This window comes from Narcine bancroftii, chromosome 1, assembly GCF_036971445.1.
Source record: "Narcine bancroftii isolate sNarBan1 chromosome 1, sNarBan1.hap1, whole genome shotgun sequence".
Taxonomy (NCBI): Eukaryota; Metazoa; Chordata; class Chondrichthyes; order Torpediniformes; family Narcinidae; genus Narcine; species Narcine bancroftii.
In genome coordinates, this window is record NC_091469.1 from 260,296,515 (window position 1) to 260,315,676 (window position 19,162).

Below are 19,162 nucleotides of genomic sequence, written 5' to 3' on the forward strand. Positions count from 1 at the left end.
TTGTGACGGCCATCCATTCATTACCACACTAACAGAAGTACTCTGATATATGCAATACAGAGGCTTGCAATTCATTAGGCAGTCATTACAATTTTCCAATCCGCAGCGCCAGCCAAACAAATTTTGTATTTTCTTTTTTTTTTAAAAAGTCCCTTTCGCCATCCTTTCCTTTCTGCATATGTATTCGTGTATGCTTTCTTAAAGTGGTCTCCCTGTTGGGTGCGTGTCAAGGGTTGAGGTCGGTGAAGTGTTTCTCTCAAGGTACTGAAGCGAGTTTCCTAAATATGCTGACAGGACACAGACAGTCCACAGGAGCCGCGTTCGCTCGGATGCAGCTTTCCTTCAGCCGGCACGTTCAGGTGACAGAAAGGCGTCTTCTCCGTGGCCACCTGAACATCCCAGCTGCACTCCCTCAGCCGCATCTGCCGGCGCATTATCTACGTCCGAGCACCTGAAAGCGGCTAAAAGGATTGCAGCAGTTCAAGGAGCTGGCTCACCCCCGACACCTTCACAAGGTCACTGAGGGATGAAAAATAAATGCTTACCTTAGCAGCGGTGTGTGTACCCCTTGAATTACTTTTTATTTAAAAAAATAGTTTCTAATGGATTTGACCGTGAATTAGATATCAAGTGCATTGTTGTTTTGGCCAGGAGTAGCCTGCACCTTCATGAAACAGGTTGGGGAGAAGTTGAAATCTTTAAGGCATCATCTCAAGAAGATGCATGGAATATAGGAGTTGGGAGGTGATGTTGAGATTGTATAAGACGTTGGTGCGGCCTAATTTGGAGTTCCGTGTGCAGTTCTGGTCGCCTAATTATAGGAAGGATATAAACAGAGTGGAGAGAGTGCAGAGAAGGTTTACCAGAATGTTACCTGGGTTTAAGCATCTAGAGTATAGGGAGAGATTGGACAGATTAGGTCTTTATTCTTTGGAGCGTAGAAGGTTGAGAGGGGATTTGATAGAAGTATTTAAGATTATGAAAGGGATAGACAGAGTGGATGTGGATAGACTATTTCCGTTAAGAGGAGGAAAGATTAAAACAAGAGGACATGAGTTAAGAATTAAGGGGCAGAGGTTTAGAGGTAACATGAGGGGGAACTTCTTTACTCAGAGAGTGGTAGCCGTGTAGAATGAGCTTCTGGGAGAAATAGTGGCGGCGGAGTCAATTGTATTATTTAAGAAAAGGTTGGATAGGTATATGGATGAGAAGAAGATGGAGGGTTATGGGCATTGTGCAGGGAGGTGGGACTAGAGAGGGGTGTTTGGTTCGGTGCGGACTAGAAGGGCCTAATGGCCTGTTTCCGTGCTGTAATTGTTATGTTATGTTATAAAAAAGTTCCTTCAAAAGAAAACTGGTGACATTTTATTGAGGTCAAATAGAAGGAAACACTTTGGATATTCACAAAGAAACATAGCAGGGTTACCTGGGGCTACTGAGGAAGCACTGCCTGTAGCAAACTTGAATGAACGAACTAATCTTGGTGGAAGTGAAAGGTTGAGGAAATGAAATAGAATGAGGTGCTGATTAAATCATGGGGTTTTGGTATCCACACCCAAAGACACAGCCAAATATGGGCTTGCCCAAATGCAAATGCATTCTGATGCAGAACTACAGCTAAGGCATTCTATGATCTGACTTCATTATTGGTGTGCAAACACTGCACGAGCAATTTCTTCAAACTATTTTATGAGAGATGCAGTTAAGTCCCAAATGTTCCTCGTGACAATGTTCCCCAATGATTCATCATGTAGCTTTGACAGAAATTAGAGCTTTTGGAAGCAATTATGGGAACTGAGCAGGATTAATGTGGGACTTTGCTGTGGAGATTCAAGTGTAACAGTACTGGCAAATCTGAAAAGTACAGTCTAGCATAATCCACCAACATTGTTAGGGTGAGTAATTCTATTCACTCGATGTATCCCTTTTAAATGCTAACAATAACCATGGCACAAAGAATCTAGATTTGTCCTTGTGATGGTGGGAACCATATGGAGTTGCTCAAATAATTTTTTATAATAGCAAAGATTTTGAGAGTTTTTTGTTAAAAGGTACAAAGAAATGTAGGCAAATTGGGCTAGCTTTCTGCACTTAACAGCAAGGAATGCGGCTGCAAATGAGTCCCAGGTTTTTGCATGCTGGCACCTAATTGACACACAAACACGTGGCGTGATTTGGCACTCTTGCCAATTTCAACTCTGGTCAATTTCAACTCTTGTGCTAGTAATTCAGAGCCAGGTCACTGGATCAAAGACCTTGGGGTGCATGGAGCATTGGCATCTCCACTGTTTGGTCTGGACTCCATCATCAAAAGAAATTCATTAGGAAAATCACACTAAAATGCTCCGCTGTTCTGACTGGAAAATATGGCATCAATTAGAAGGCGTAAATAGTCACAGAAAGACGCAGTTCCAATTAGAACAGTTCATTCAAGCATTTGCAAGAACTATTAATATCTTTCCCACTATCAAAGCAGTAGCTTGAATCATAGCCATGGTTTAAACAGAATACATCACATACCAAATATAATTTGCGAACACTGCTATCGGATGCAGTGCACAGCACTGTGTTCACCACACGTGTTTGTGATAACAGACATCTGATTTTTTTTTTGTTATTTTGAAAAGCGCCCTCAGTTTTTCCAGACAGACTTCCAGCAGGTCACGCCTGATTGAAAATCATTAAAAGTAACAGTACATGATTACTGGGACAAACCATTTCTGCTCAGCCAGCTGTATAAATACATGAACCCCACTGTACCCATCAAATTGAAAACACATTCTTGCAGAGCAACCAGCCAAAACCACATTTGCCCAGGCTTTCCCCTGAACACTGCCTGCTGTTTGATGTTAGGCATGAGGCAGGGAAGCTGGTGCTGTCTGTTGGACTGGACTGCTGCCCACCTTAACTGGCCTAGTTTTAGTTGTGAATAATTTTCTTTGGTATGATTTAATGAGGGATTCCTAAAAAGTGGGTCCTTTCAGTCAAGTCCTCAATTGTTGGCCGCTACAAATTCTCTGCATTGTTAATGTAGATGGGCAAAGGGTCAGCAATTGCAGTAGACCTAAGGGCCTAATTCTGTGCTGTATGAACCCATGCCTCTCTATGACTCTATTGTATATTTGGAGAAGAGGAAGCTCAGTGCAAGGGGATTTTATTTGTGATGTGAAACAATTGCACTCAAAGTCAGCAAAACCAAGGAGATGATTGTGGACTTCAGGAGGAAGTCAGAGGAACATGACCAGTCCTCATCAAGGGCTCAATAGGGAAGAAAGTCAAGAACTTCTAAATTCCTGGGTGTCGATATCTCGGAGGATCAGTCCTGGGCTCCACGGTGATGCAATCACAAAGAAAGCTCACCAGCGGCTATACTTTGTGAGGTGTCTGAGGAGATTTGGTATGGCACTGAAGACTCTCGAATACCTCTACAGCTCTAGAGTGGTGCAGTGTAGGAGAGGGACTTTGAGGCTTTGGCGAGGTAAGGTAAGGCCAATGTAAGAGCTTTGGATTTAAACAAAGAATAGTTCATGGAGAAGGCAGCATTCTGGCTGGTTGCATTATTGCTTGGTTTGGAGGTGCCAACTCTCATCACAGGCATCAGACTTCACTCCATCGAGGACATCTACATGAGGCTGTGTCTTAAAAAAGCAACCTCTATCCACAAACACCTCCACCACCCAGGCCATACTCTCTTCACTCTGCTACCATCGGGGAAAAGGTACAGGAACCTAAAGACGAGGACAGTTTATTTCTCGCTGCCATCAGATTCCTGAATAATCAAAGAACAGCCTGTGTTTTTGTGCACTTTTTAAAAAAAATAGTAATGTCGCAAGATAGTTATAATATGAATGTCTGCACCGTGATGCTGCCACAGAACACCGAATTTCATGACTTGTTCATGGCATTAAATTCTGATTCTGAAATTCAGATGATTGGCAACCATAATATGACGCACTTCACACAGTAAGCAGGCAGGAGTGCTCCTATCTGTGTCTGACCAAGGAGCATTGCTTGAGTTCTGGTGAAACAATGGGTGAGCACACTAAAGGCAAATTTGCGGTATCTTTTACTCTGTGTGCTGTCCTGCCAGTGGCTTTTGGGGTCATCCTGACACAATTTGTAATCCATGAGATTATTCTGCCAAGGTACAGACAAACTGCAGCCAATTTACATGCTGGCATCTAATTTGTGCGCAACTATGCGGGGTGACCTGGCATTTAATCAATATCAGCTCTATTAATTTGGAGCCAGGGGCATCCAAGTGCAGCCATTTGGCTAGTCTCCATGATGTCACCAGTAAGGGATCAACTTCTCAGCGTGCAGCTTTCTTGTGATCAGCAGCCAACTATCCTACAGCAAACAGTCACCTCTCCGTAAACTGCCTGAGAGCCTCTGTTCTTCCTGAACTTCCCAAGCTTATCAGTCACAAGTCACAGCTTTTGCAATGAAGCCTCATCTCCAGATCCAAGCCTGATGATGTCAATGCTTTTTTTGCAAATGGAATAATATTTTGAATGTCAACAAGAAGCATGATACAACGTGCCCAGATAGAACCAGAGGAGCTTCTTTAAAGCACCCTTTGATATTTTTTCTACCAGATCCTCACTGTACCATCATCAATGAACACGACATAAATGCCCTGAAGGCAAAGATTTATTATTTATATTAATTTGGGGCATTAGGTCAGATATTATCTCGATGCAAGGATTGTGTATAACCTTTCCTTTTAGAGATACATTCACTAATAGCTTGTGCAATGATGTCTTGAACAGAAACCTGAAGAGCAAGTACAGAATAATATTTTAAGCGATGTTTGTGTCGATTTGATGTGGAAGATCTTTTCTTGATATTGATATCATTCCAAGGCATGAACAGACCCATCTAAATCTGTCCCATACTCACCACAAGGAAGCCATCACTTCTCAATTTCTCTTTGTTCACTTTAACATTTCCTCCTGCTATCTCATCTGTCGCTTCCATACTGCACCCACATCAACGTCAGATTTCTAGGTAACTCCACCACTGTTGTAGCTTCATTTACACCGCCCACACTGTACATGGGCTCCTTTTTTCTTTCCATTTGTGTTTCCTCTTAATCTATTTTAAGATGTGAACTTTTTAAAAAAATTTGATTTAATACTTCTCCTTCATGCTCCTGCTGTGTACAATGTGATTGACTATCAGGTGACAGGATGGTCCATGTCTCAGGGGATCTAAATCTTGATCGGGGCTGTTGCTCCATTCCTTTATACGAGTGGTGCATGGGGAACACATTTGTATTCATCTGCACACCACCAGATATTGACACAAAACATGCAGGAGAAACTCAGCAAGTTACACAGCGTCTATAGAAAGTAAAAGGTAACCAGTGTTTTTGACATTAGAAAATAACCAATAGGAGCAGGAGTAGACCCTCTGGCCCATCAGGCCAGCACCACAATTCAATGAGACCTGTGCTCCCGCAGGGTCCAACCACCCAGTCTGACTGGCATCAGTCTCTACAGGGTTTGAATGGCCTGTTAAAGGAGCCGATGGTATTTTTATTTAAAATCCCATGACCGCAGGGTCTGCGTCAAGATGGCTGCGCCTATGATTGGCAGCAGCCATGAAGGGTTGCAGACTCCATGGAAGCAGAGGACTCGTGCAGGGCACCAGAAAAAAGGAGAATACCCCCCCCCCCACCCCAGTCTGAGAAGGAGAAGCAGAGGAGATAACCCATGGGACAGTGACCATGGTGGCGGACCAGTGAGGGATTCTGCGGCTGAAGGACCCACACAGATGGTGACTCGAGGCGAGGAAACAACACAGGCTGTGGGCTGCTGGAGACTTTGGACAAAGGATTTGCACCAGGCTGCAGAAGACTAGGTCAAAACTACCTGAAGTGGGTACCAGGTATCGGAGCTGGGATGCGGGAGGGCGCCAAGGGCACTGGAGGGTTCCTAATCACATTGGAGGTTTCGGATCTGGAGCTCCAGTTGCCGATGGTTTGGACTGGACACTTGTGTGGCTGAGGGAGTGCTGGAGGTGAATCCACAGACACTCAGTGACTTGGGTGGGTGGGGGGGGGGGGTAACACCTCTCTTTTGCTTCTCTTTCTCTGACTGTAAGAGGCCCTTCAGACAATTTCATATGGCAAATCTGTCTGCCTTACAGTTTACCTATCTCGGCTGCACCATTTCATCGGATGCAAGGATCGACAACGAGATAGACAACAGACTCACCAAGGCAAATAGCGCCTTTGGAAGACTACACAAAAGAGTCTGGAAAAACAACCAACTGAAAAACCTCACAAAGATTAGCGTATACAGAGCCGTTGTCATACCCACACTCCTGTTCGGCTCCGAATCATGGGTCCTCTACCGGCATCACCTACGGCTCCTAGAAAGCTTCCACCAGCGTTGTCTCCGCTCCATCCTCAACATTCATTGGAGCGACTTCATCCCTAACATCGAAGTACTCGAGATGGCAGAGGCTGACAGCATCGAATCCAAGCTGCTGAAGATCCATCTGCGCTGGGCAGGTCACATCTCCAGAATGGAGGTCCATCGCCTTCCCATGATCATGTTATATAACGAGCTCTCCACTGGCCACCGTGACAGAGGTGCACCAAAGAAGAGATACAAGGACTGCCTAAAGAAATCTCCTGGTGCCTGCCACATTGACCACCGCCAGTGGGCTGATCTCGCCTCAAACCGTGCATCTTGGCGCCTCACAGTTCGGCGGGCAGCAACCTCCTTTGAAGAAGACCGCAGAGCCCACCTCATTGACAAAAGACAAAGGAGGAAAAACCCAACACCCAACCCCAACCCACCAATTTTCCCCTGCAACCGCTAAAACCATGTCTGCCTGTCCCGCATCGGACTTGTCAGCCACAAACGAGCCTGCAGCTGACGTGAACATTTACCCCCTCCATAAATCTTCGTCCGCGAAGCCAAGCCAAAGACAGAAGACAAATGGCAATTTTGTGTAATATGACACTGTTTTTACTACATGACAATAAATTGGATCTTGAATCTTATTTCCTGCTACATAAATAGGGGAACACACTTTGCAGCCGGCAGCATGCCTGTGCATTGACTCTGCATTGTCATAAGTGTGAGAGCCTAACCCTTAACATTTCCACTGTAATATTTGAGATTAAAACAAAATAGGGTTGTTAACACATACGAACACTCCATAGACCCTCCCATTGATTAGAACATGGCAACATTCACATGTTAGTGGTGCCAAGTTAATGAACCATGCAGAGCCATGTTGGGGGAATCGACGGATCAGAAGGTGTCTCATCTGGCAGTAGGGGTGAGGAGAGGGGGTGTCAGGTATTCTATCATGGCCTCACATCACAATGTTGGACCTTGACTCTCAGTTCGGGTGGCCCATTTTTCTTCTTTCCCAATGGCGGCAAATCAGCTACCCCAGTGCCAACTGTGACCACCCCAAGCACCCTGCTACCATTGTCTGGAAGAGTGCCTGAAACAACTCCTCGTGGACATGCATGCTATCCATTTACATGAGGATTTTCCACTGCACCTTCATGTATTTGTCTGCAATGAAAGGATTGTTCAGAAGTTTGGTGTCCATTTTCTTCTAGGCTGCGTGGCTGCATAGCAGTTAGTGCAACACTATTACAGCACCAGCGACCCAGATTCCAGTCTGCATGTCAGGAATTTGTACGTTCTCCCCGAGTTGGTGTGAGTTTCCTCTAGAGCAGTGGTTTTCCAACTTTTTCTCCCCACTCACATTCCACCTTAAGTCATCCTTATGCCATCAGTGCTCTGTGATTAGTCAGGAAAGACTTAAGGTGGTATGTGAGTGGGAAGAAAAAGTTGGAAAACCACTGATTTAATCACTCACAATTGACTTGTTATGTGCTCGGGTTCATAACTCCAAAGGGAATTGGCCAATGACAATTTTTCTCAAGCAAAATTATTTCTGTGACAATTGGGTCCAGAGCAGGATTCTCAACCTTCCCTTCCCACTCACATTCCACCTTAAGCAATCCCTTACTAATCACAGGGCACTTATGGCATAGGGATTGTTTAAGGTGCAATGTGAATTTAGGTGGGCAGGTTGAAAACCACTCATTTGATTCTCTAGTTTCATCCCACCTTACAAAAGTGTATAGGTTAATTGGTGAATTTGGGTGGTACGAATTCATGAGCTGGAAGGGCCTGTTAACAATGCTGTATATCTAAATATAAAAAATTATAGAAATTATTTCCTTTTTCTTTGACTATGCATAGCTCTTTGCATATTAGAGAATGCTACTGTGGTGGTAGTGGTCATGAATCTTCTTCTTTGGCTTGGCTTTGCGGACGAAGATTTATGGAGGGGGTAAATGTCAACGTCAGCTGCAGGCTCGTTTGTGGCTGACAAGTCCGATGCGGGACAGGCAGACACGGTTGCAGCGGTTGCAGGGGAAAATTGGTGGGTTGGGTGTTGGGTGTTGGGTTTTTCCTCCTTTGTCGTTTGTCAGTGAGGTGGGCTCTGCGATCTTCTTCAAAGGAGGTTGCTGCCCGCCGAACTGTGAGGCGCCAAGATGCACTGTTTGAGGCGATATCAGCCCACTGGCGGTGGTCAATGTGGCAGGCACCGAGAGATTTCTTTAGGCAGTCCTTGTATCTCTTCTTTGGTGCACCTCTGTCACGGTGGCCAGTGGAGAGCTCGCCATAGAACACGATCTTGGGAAGGCGATGGTCCTCCATTCTGGAGACGTGACCTACCCAGCGCAGTTGGATCTTCAGCAGCGTGGATTCGATGGTGTCGGCCTCTGCCATCTCGAGTACTTCGATGTTAGGGATGAAGTCACTCCAATGAATGTTGAGGATGGAGCGGAGACAACGCTGGTGGAAGCGTTCTAGGAGCCGTAGGTGATGCCGGTAGAGGACCCATGATTCGGAGCCGAACAGGAGTGTGGGGATGACAACGGCTCTGTATACGCTTATCTTTGTGAGGTTTTTCAGTTGGTTGTTTTTCCAGACTCTTTTGTGTAGTCTTCCAAAGGCGCTATTTGCCTTGGCGAGTCTGTTGTCTATCTTGTTGTCGATCCTTGCATCTGATGAAATGGTGCAGCCGAGATAGGTAAACTGGTTGACCGTTATGAGTTTTGTGTGCCCGATGAAGATGTGGGGGGGCTGGTAGTCATGGTGGGGAGCTGGCTGATGGAGGACCTCAGTTTTCTTCAGGCTGACTTCCAGGCCAAACATTTTGGCAGTTTCCGCAAAACAGGATGTCAAGCTCTGAAAAGCTGGCTCTGAATGGGCAACTAAAGCGGCATCGTCTGCAAAGAGTAGTTCACGGACAAGTTTCTCTTGTGTCTTGGTGTGAGCTTGCAGGCGCCTCAGATTGAAGAGACTGCCATCCGTGCGGTACTGGTACATCTGGTCATGAATAGACAGTGAAGATACCACAGTTGCCACTGAGCACCCGATAACTTGTTTTGTTCTTGAAGCAGAAGGTTCTCAGGAGGGTACTCTGCAGCGGTTAACATCCAGAAAAGGCGTAGATGGATGGATGTATCCCCATTTAAACAAATGATATTCTTTTGGAGACTGAATTCACTTCTTACTAGTCTACTAAGGGAGCTCTTGTAGGAGAGGGCAGGGCAGAAGTTACTCTGAGGTCAACAGGATTCATACAGTGAGAAAGATGGGCAGGTTGCAGAGCAGCCATTCTCAACCTTTTTTTTTGGCTACGGTCCCCTTAGGGACTCAGCTGAAAATTTACGAGCCCCCTCTTCCCTAGGAAGCAGTCAGGTTTAGTTGGTTTTCTGTGCACCGATGACATTAAAAAAAAAATCAAAAATATTTTACGATATCATCTGTGACACCCCTCCAAATATGCTGTGTGTTCCCCCCCCCCAATTGGATGCAAGGCCCCTGTTGTTGAGAATGGCTGTTCCCATGGATGTTTACGTTTCCATGCACACAAAAAGCATATCCGCTCTAGCATGTGAATCCCCCATTCCAAGCAAGCAAGCAAGCTCCTAATTATTAGTTATCCATACTTGGAGTAGGGAAATCGTGTGTCCAAGCAGAAACATAAACATCTACTGGGACAGACCCATCTCACCAGGAAGCCTGTGCGAGCTCTTTGAAAGACTATCCAATTTCAGCTCTACTACTCTTTCTCTACCTATCCTTCGAGATTTGTCCATCCAGTATTAAATTATATTTAATTAAATAAATTTATTTCTTTTTAAATTTTTAAAATTTAAATTAAATGTTGACACTTAAATTTTTTTTACATTTTAAATTTAATTTTTTTAATTTAAATTTTAAAAATTTAGAAATGCAGCACAGTAACAGGCCATTTCAGCCAATGACCCCGCGCCGCCAAATTACACCCGATTGACCTACGCCCTCGGTACGTTTTTGAACAGTGGAAAGAAACCAGAGCCCTTGGGGAAAACTCACGCAGATAAGGGGAGAATGTACAAACTCCTTACAGAGAGCATGGGATTCGAACCCCAGTCCCAATCGCAGGCGCAGTAAAGGCGTAGCGCTAACTGCTACGCCAACCGTGACGACCTCCCCTCAACAAATCTTGCTGGAAGTTGTCATTGTTATTTGGTGTATGTGGAGGTACTATATATATCTTTGGCTTGGCTTCGCAGACGTAGATTTATGGAGGGGGTAAATGTCCACGTCAGCTGCAGGCTCGTTTGTGGCTGACAAGTCCGATGCGGAACAGGCAGACACGGTTGCAGCGGTTGCAGGGGAAAATTGGTTGGTTGGGGTTGGGTGTTGGGTTTTTCCTCCTTTGCCTTTTGTCAGTGAGGTGGGCTCTGCGGTCTTCTTCAAAGGAGGTTGCTGCCCGCCGAACTGTGAGGCGCCAAGATGCACGGTTTGAGGCGATATCAGCCCTCTGGCGGTGGTCAATGTGGCAGGCACCAAGAGATTTCTTTAGGCAGTCCTTGTACCTTTTCTTTGGTGCACCTCTGTCACGGTGGTTAGTGGAGAGCTTGCCATATAACACGATCTTGGGAAGGCGATGGTCCTCCAATCTGGAGACGTGACCCACCCAGCGCAGCTGGATCTTCAGCAGCGTGGACTCAGTGCTGTCGACCTCTGCCATCTCAAGTACTTCGACGTTAGGGATGAAAGCACTCCAATGAATGTTGAGGATGGAGCGGAGACAACGCTGGTGGAAGCGTTCTAGGAGCCGTAGGTGATGCCGGTAGAGGACCCATGATTCGGAGCCGAACAGGAGTGTGGGGATGACAACGGCTCTGTATATGCTTATCTTTGTGAGGTTTTTCAGTTGGTTGTTTTTCCAGACTCTTTTGTGTAGTCTTCCAAAGGCGCTATTTGCCTTGGCGAGTCTGTTGTCTATCTCGTTGTCGATCCTTGCATCCGATGAAATGGTGCAGCCGAGATAGGTAAACTGGTTGACCGTTTTGAGTTTTGTGTGCCCGATGGAGATGTGGGGGGGCTGGTAGTCATGGTGGGGAGCTGGCTGATGGAGGACCTCAGTTTTCTTTAGGCTGACTTCCAGGCCAAACATTTTGGCAGTTTCCGCAAAACAGGACGTCAAGCACTGAAGAGCTGGCTCTGAATGGGCAACTAAAGCGGCATCGTCTGCAAAGAGTAGTTCACGGACAAGTTTCTCTTGTGTCTTGGTGTGAGCTTGCAGGCGCCTCAGATTGAAGAGACTGCCATCCATGCGGTACCGGATGTAAACAGCGTCTTCATTGTTGAGGTCTTTCATGGCTTGGTTAAGCATCATGCTGAAGAAGATTGAAAAGAGGGTTGGTGCGAGAACACACCCTTGCTTCATGCCATTGTTAATGGAGAAGGGTTCAGAGAGCTCACTACTGACATGGTCTTTGCCCTCAGACAGCTCCAAGAAAAATGCAGAGAACAAAACAAAGGACTCTACATCACCTTTGTTGACCTCACCAAAGCCTTCGACACCGTGAGCAGGAAAGGGCTTTGGCAAATACTAGAGCGCATCGGATGCCCCCCAAAGTTCCTCAACATGGTTATCCAACTGCACTATATATATATTAAATATATATATATACACACACACACACACACACACACACACACACACACACACAACATATATATACACACACATATATCCTTACCACAAATCTTTTAGAGACTAATGCCATTTACAGTTCCATCCCAATCTACTACAAATCCTTTGAAACACTTTTTCCTCAGCACTTGATTTTCCCAAAATTAGAAAATAAGAAATAAAAGCGTGAGTTTGCTATGTGGCCCTGAATCTGCTCCACTGTTCAATTAAGACCTTTTACTTCAGCGTCACTTCTCAGCACTAACTCCATATCCTTTGTTTTCCTTGTCATATATACACATGTAACAGTCGACACCATGTAAAAGTCGACCACCTAATTGTGGCCCCAAAATTCGGTATTTTTCATATATCATGTAAATGTCAGCCCGACCATGGACTCTCACCTCAATCCAGACTGCTCGTCATTCCGAGCACACGATGCCCACCCAACCGAGCTCCTGACGCCCCGACCGCGGATTCTCTCCTTGGCTCTGTTCGCCTGCCCATCTGAACTCCCAATGCTCTAACCGTGGACACTCTCCTAGGCACCATTCATCCACCCGTCTGAGCCTCCGATACCCCAACCACGGACCCTCGCCTAGGCTCCAGCAGCCCGCCCATCTGAGCATCCGAATTCTCGAGGGTGAACTTACCACCTAATCTCGGCTGCCCGCCCATCAGATGCCTCAAAAGTCAAAAGTAGTGAGCATGTAATAGTCAACCCTCTAAATTTTATCCTAAATTTTTGTCCACAAAATTGAATATTGCATGTGTATTTATGGTAATATTGAAAAACCTATTCTGTCTGTCTTGAATATATTCAGAGAAGCTCCACGATGATCTGGGCAGAGAATTCCAAAGATTAAACTAACTCTAGATGAAAAAAAAACTTCTAATCTCTATTTTAATGTTGACAAATTAATATGACCAAAAGTTCTACACACCCTTGTCAGAAGAAATAGCAACTTCCCATCTATTGCATTGCCCCTTATGAATTTGTTATATTTCAACAAGATCACCTCTCACTCCAAAATTCAATGCAGAACAGGACTAGACTGTTTAATCTCATCTCATAGAACAAACCCATCATCTCAGAAATCAATCTAATGAACCTCATGGTGCTCCTTTTATCCCAAATGTATTATTTCCCTTACAAACTAATTCCCTTCATGCATTTCCATTTGTTTCCTTCACAACTACCACCAAATACATCTTCTCCATAATATTTCCACTCCCCATGATGGTCACATGTTACAATATGAAGAGAAACATAACACATGACAAAATGAAAATTATTCCAAGTTGTTTTATCTCCAAAGATTTCTAGAATTGGATGCCAATTTTATTCACCTTATTGTATAGTTCTGTATTTCTTGAAACTCAGTTTAAAATATTTAAAGTTTAAGGCAAGTTCCAAATGAAAATGAAACCAAGCATGCACATAGCTTGTGGAGAGCAAGAGAGAATGTGGAGACAGTGGTAGTACAGTGACACGGTTCGTAGATCTGCAGCCTCATTGTCCCAGAGACCCAGTTTCAATACTTACTTCCAGTACTGTCGGTGTGAGCTTGAACATTCTGCCTGTGACTGTGTGTTTTTCCTGGGTTTGGGTGGGGGGGGGGGGCTGCTTTCTTCCCACATCACACAGGATGAATCGTTGGTTAATTGCCCGCTGTAAATAGCCCTGTTAGAATCTGGGGGAAGCTAATGGGATTCTTTGGCTTGGCTTCGCGGACGAAGATTTATGGAGGGGGTAAAAGTCCACGTCTGCTGCAAGCTCGTTTGTGGCTGACAAGTCCGATGTGGGACAGGCAGACACGGTTGCAGCGGCTGCAGGGGAAAATTGGTGGGTTGGGGTTGGGTGTTGGGTTTTTCCTCCTTTGCCTTTTGTCAGTGAGGTGGGCTCTGCGGTCTTCTTCAAAGGAGGTTGCTGCCCGCCAAACTGTGAGGCGCCAAGATGCACGGTTGGAGGCGAGATCAGCCCACTGGCGGTGGTCGATGTGACAGGCACACACAAAATGGGGTCAGTGTGGGATTCGTATAAACAGCTGGTTGACGCTCTGCACAGATTCAATGTGCCTATTTATATGCTTTTTGACTCTAAAACAATGACCAACATACTCATCTTGAGATGGAGATACCCTTTGCAAGAGACAAGCATTTGGTTGTGGAATCATCAAAAGGTTTTTTAACCCAGCAACTCAACTGCAGCTGGTTTAAAAGTCTGATGGACACAGACAGGTTGAAGCACCTCTGCCGGGTACACACATGCTCTGCTCAGCCAAGCTCTGGCACACACAATCCACAGCTGCTGCTGTTTTTACTCAGAGCCTTAATGCAAGATAGTGTCACCTGTGTAGGGAAGAGGCCACCAACATTGACTGGAACCACAAAACGCTTCCCTGTCAATCAAATATGGATGAGGAGAGGAACTATTTTTTGTTGAAGAAGGTAGTCAGATCCTCATCACACTTTCACTCAATGCATGTCACTGTGAAAGCAAAAAAAAACACCCGTTCTACTTACAGACCATTTCCTCATCAAATCTCAATTTTCTACATCTGGTAGAATAATTGCACGCAACCTGCTCTTGCTCAATAAAACCTCTGTCCTTTCAAAAGCAAAACTTGTCCAGCATCCTTTTGTTCAAAATTGCTTCTTTCTGAACCATTACTTGAGGAAAAAAACAAGTGACATTTGTTGAGCACACCAAATGTTCAGAAATATGAACTTCAGAGGAGTTTGACCAAACCAACTCAGAAGGAAATACCAGGGCAAATGATGAAGATGTAGATTTTATGGAGAGGCTTCAAGGCTTGGACAGAGAATGGGAAAGGCGGGGGACATGCCAAGGGAATTCCAGATATTCAGGGCTTGGCAGCTGAAGATGAGGGGAAGAGGATTTAATTTCACCAATGATCAACAATCAAAGGAACATGATTGAGAAAAGAATGAGGAGGGGGGAGGTGACATCATGGAGAGTTTGATAAAAATCGAGGAACTACTGGAGTGGGGGGGATGAAGGGGTTAACATCACAGTGTCAGCTAATGAATGGCTAGCAGAGTTTTGATTGATGTCATACTTTTATCAAGCTTTCTCTTAAATGTTAATTGCCGGCAGTGTATTTAATGTTTCAAATGTTCTGAGGAAAGTTCTTTATTCATTATTTTTGTAATTTCTGCAAATTATTGGAATTATTAAGAAGGAGAATTCTTAAACAAGGAAAATTCTTGGCATTTTCTAGTTTAAATACAGCATCAAAACTAATCACTTGGTTATTTTTACATGAGTTAAACTGAGCCCCAGGCTGCCATGGACAGTTAAATTTGCTCCCAACTATCCCCCACTCCCAGTTTATTCTCTCCACACTTCTAGCAATGCCCTCCAGATCTAAGTACTCACCTTGTGCTTGGGGAAATGTACAGTGACCAACCAACTTGCACCAGTTCAGGGATGACGGTGGAGAATGTCTCCGAGCAGTCACAGAGTGAATGCGCAAACTCTGCACAGACAGCACTCAGGATTGCACCTGGTTCGCTGTAAACTTGAGGCAACAGGTCTATGACCTGAACCATTGTGCTGTCACAACAACACTCAATATATTTATAATCAATGAGAAACCATCCAGCCCTCAAAAAGCAGGAAAATGTCAAACTGACCAGTCAGCAGTCTGTATCTGAAATGAGCTGTCAGAAGCAAATGTAGAAGCATTCAATAAAGGGATAAGAAGGGCTTAGAATGATATGAAGAAATGAAGGAAAATGGGGTTAGCCAGAATGTCAACTTGGTTGGCATGGATGTAAGGCTAAAGAGCCTGTTTCATGCTGTATGACTATAATCCTGGCAGAATGCAAATTGGCATCATTGACTGGTTATTGAAGGTCCTGTCAATCAGCAGAATGTTGCAAAGAGTTGGGGATAGCAGCTTGCAGCACCATTTCTTCAACGTTTATGAAGGGACTCAGCCATTATAGTTTTGGGACTGTTGCTGAAAGAGAAGGAGCAAAGGACTCGGGAGAATGGTAAGTGTCAGGTCCAAGCTTTGGGAAAGGGCATTTGAAAAAGGAGCGGAGTGAGGATTCGGCCATTGTAGTTTTGGGACCATCGCTGCAAGAGGTGGAGCAAAGGAGTCAGGAGAATGGTGAGTGTCTGGACCAAGCTTTGGGAAGGTGCAAAAAGGGAGTGGAGGACAAATTTAAGTGTTAAACAGAACAATGATTGGTGGGAGTGAGTGCTACAGATGAAGAGCAGTGACAAATACAAAGAGGGGAACCTCAAGCGGAGCAGCCAGTGTAGAGTGGTGCAGTGTAGGAGAGGGACTTTGAGGCTTTGGCGAGGTAAGGTCAGGCCATGTAAGAGCTTTGCATTTAAACAAAGAATAGTTCATGGAGAAGGCAGCTGGCACAGTGGAATACTCCAAACACAAGATGTCAGAAAGCTGGGACAGTACAATTGTCCCTGATGACAACACCTGCAAGAGGGTCATTCAGGAGGCAGGGGCAGTGATAGACAGGAGCTTCAGGGAAACAGTCTCTACCGCCCCCATAAAGTCAGGAGGCAGGTAGCTGGGTGACTGTTAGGAGGGGGAAGAGGAATAGGCAAACAGTACACAGCATTCCTGTGGCCATTGCCCTCAACAATAAGTCTTATGAGCCAAGGTTAGCAGAGCTGGGACTCTCCTCTTTGGAGTGAAGAAGGATGAGAGGAGACTTAATAGAGGTCTACAAGATTCTGAGAGGCCATAGATAGGGTGGACAGCCAGCACCTGTTTCCAAGGGCAGGCATAGCAAACACAAGGGGATATGTGAACAAAGTGAATTTTAGTGGAGACATCAGGAGTAAAGTCTTTTTTTTTAAACACAGAGTTTTGGGTGCCTGGAATGCCTTGCCAGGGATGGTGGTGGAGGCTGAAGCATTAGGGGCATTTAAGAGACTCTTAGCCAGGCACACGGATGAAAGAAAAATAGAGGGTTATGAGGTAGGAAGGGTTTAATGCTTTTCTTTTTGGTAGGAGTATATGGGTCGGCGCCAAAGAGCCTGTCCTGTGCTTTAGTATTCTATGTTCTGAAATAAAAACCTGATCACTGATGTTCCAGGTTAGGTGCAATTTGGGAACTTTGTGGAACATTCTGCCTCACACCAATAATGTTTTAATTTCATGGCCTGCAATTAAATTATATTCCTCATGGAAACGTTCCAGTTCTTCAATCATGAACCCTAATCAATCCTAGCCAAGTCCATCACGGGCACGGATCTCCTATCCATTGAACTCATCTACATGAGAATCTGCCTCAAGAGGGTAACCAATATCATTAAGGTCCCCCACCACCCTCATTTCAACCTCTTCTTACTGCTCCCTTTAGGAAGAAGGTACAGAAGGCTGAAATCCAGCACCTCCATGATCAAGAGTAACTTTTATCCAGCAGCTACCAAACTCTTGAACCTCCCATGAGTACCCTACCCTTAACCATAAACTATTCTGGGGGCCACCAAAAGATCTTTTTGCATGACTGAAACACAATTTTTTTTTCTTGAACTAATTGTGTGGTAATTTAATTTATACTAATGTAGTTGGTGCATCTCACATACCTATGCGCTGCACCAAGTAAGAATTTTGGTGCATGTGCATACCATCCTTATGACAATAGAAGTTTAATAGCCTGAATATATCTGACGTGGCCTGATCTCGGAAGCTAAGCAGACTCAGGCCTGGTCCGTATTTGGAGGGGAGAGTTGCTAGGAACACCAGGTGCTGTAGGATTCTGTGAGGGGTCCTGGACAATGTGCCGACTGTCTGTCTTACGGTAGGCAAAAGTTAAAGAATTTCATGTATGTTATATCCTAAATGTAGTATTACGAGACCATAATGGAACCTTTACTTTTATAAACTCATATTAACATACTGGCATTGACGTTGAATTAGACAGTAGATCAAAAATGTTGTATTTGATTGATGTCATGAGAGACAACTGTTCATTTGTTTTTCCACAGGAAAAGTACAGCATATGAGACCCAAAATAACTGCAGACACAAAATATGTGAAATTACTTAACAATATCCTGCCTACTTTATACCAGCACCAAATTAAACTTACAACAAAGATGTTTAGCATCAGTGTGAAACACAGTCTCTTCAATAATAACACTAACATTAAGTTTATTGAAAAATTAAATTTTAATTAAAAAGTGTTCCACTGAAGACTTTCATAAACTTCTACAGGTGTAGCATGGAGAGGGTTCTGGCTGGTTATATCACTCACTGCCTGGTATGGAGGCGCCAACTTTCAGGACAAGAAAAACCTCCAGAGGGTTGTTAGCTCGGCCTGCGACATCACAGGCATCAGACTTCATTCCATCGAGGACAGCTGCATGAGGCGGTGTCTTAAAAATCAGCCTGTATCCTCAAAGACCCCCCCTCCCCCCACCACCCAGGCCATGCTCTCTTCATTCTGCGATCATCGGGAAAAAAGTACAGGAGCCTACAAACGAGCACCCAACGGAACAAGGACAGCTTCTTCCCCGCTGCCATCAGATTCCTGAATAATCAATGAACCAAAGACCCTACCTTACTTTTCAAGCACTATTATTTTTATTACTATTTTATTTTTATAGCAATGTCATAAGATGTTAATAACGTGTGCTATGTTTGCACTTTGATGCTGCCACAAAACACCAAATTTCATGACTTGTTTATGACAATAAATCCTGATGCTGATTCTCACGTCATCTTTTTTCATCCCGTCCACCTCCATACTCACTTTATTATCCTTTGCTATCTCTAGAACAACCCCATCCCCGTCTCTCTTATCACTGAATAGACCATTTCCCCTGTCTTTGACATCTTGGTTTATTCTTCAACTATTTTCTACAGGTGATACAACAATTTACTTGCACTCTTTTTAACGTTATATAATGAATTTACTGCTCACAATGGATGATTGCTTGCAGTCGATGTGCAAGGTTTTGCTTTTCTGAACACTGTCTTTGGCCTCCAGCAAAATTGAAAACAAGTTGAAGGAACTGCATTTGATTTTCAATTTGCTACTTCACAATTGGCTCCAAATTTCCATTTGTAATCATTTCTCTTTGAATGCAAGTGGGAGAAAGGGTAGAGAGGAACCTGGGTTCTCATCAA

The 19,162-nt window shown here is 44.5% G+C and overlaps 1 protein-coding gene and 2 long non-coding RNA genes across 6 annotated transcripts in view; 1 reads left to right on the top strand and 2 right to left on the bottom strand.

Moving 5' to 3' along the window:
* LOC138742330 (potassium voltage-gated channel subfamily KQT member 1) overlaps positions 1–19,162 on the bottom strand; it is an 844,658-nt gene that overhangs the window by 469,051 nt on the left and 356,445 nt on the right. The window lies entirely within an intron of this gene.
* On the bottom strand, positions 15–15,570 carry LOC138742370 (uncharacterized). The gene is made up of 3 exons (XR_011344120.1): positions 15,431–15,570; positions 2,521–2,667; positions 15–519 (listed from the first exon to the last, which is right to left on the bottom strand). It is a non-coding gene; the product is annotated as an uncharacterized lncRNA (long non-coding RNA).
* Positions 15,652–18,136, top strand: LOC138742357 (uncharacterized). The gene is made up of 2 exons (XR_011344101.1): positions 15,652–16,050; positions 18,020–18,136. It is a non-coding gene; the product is annotated as an uncharacterized lncRNA (long non-coding RNA).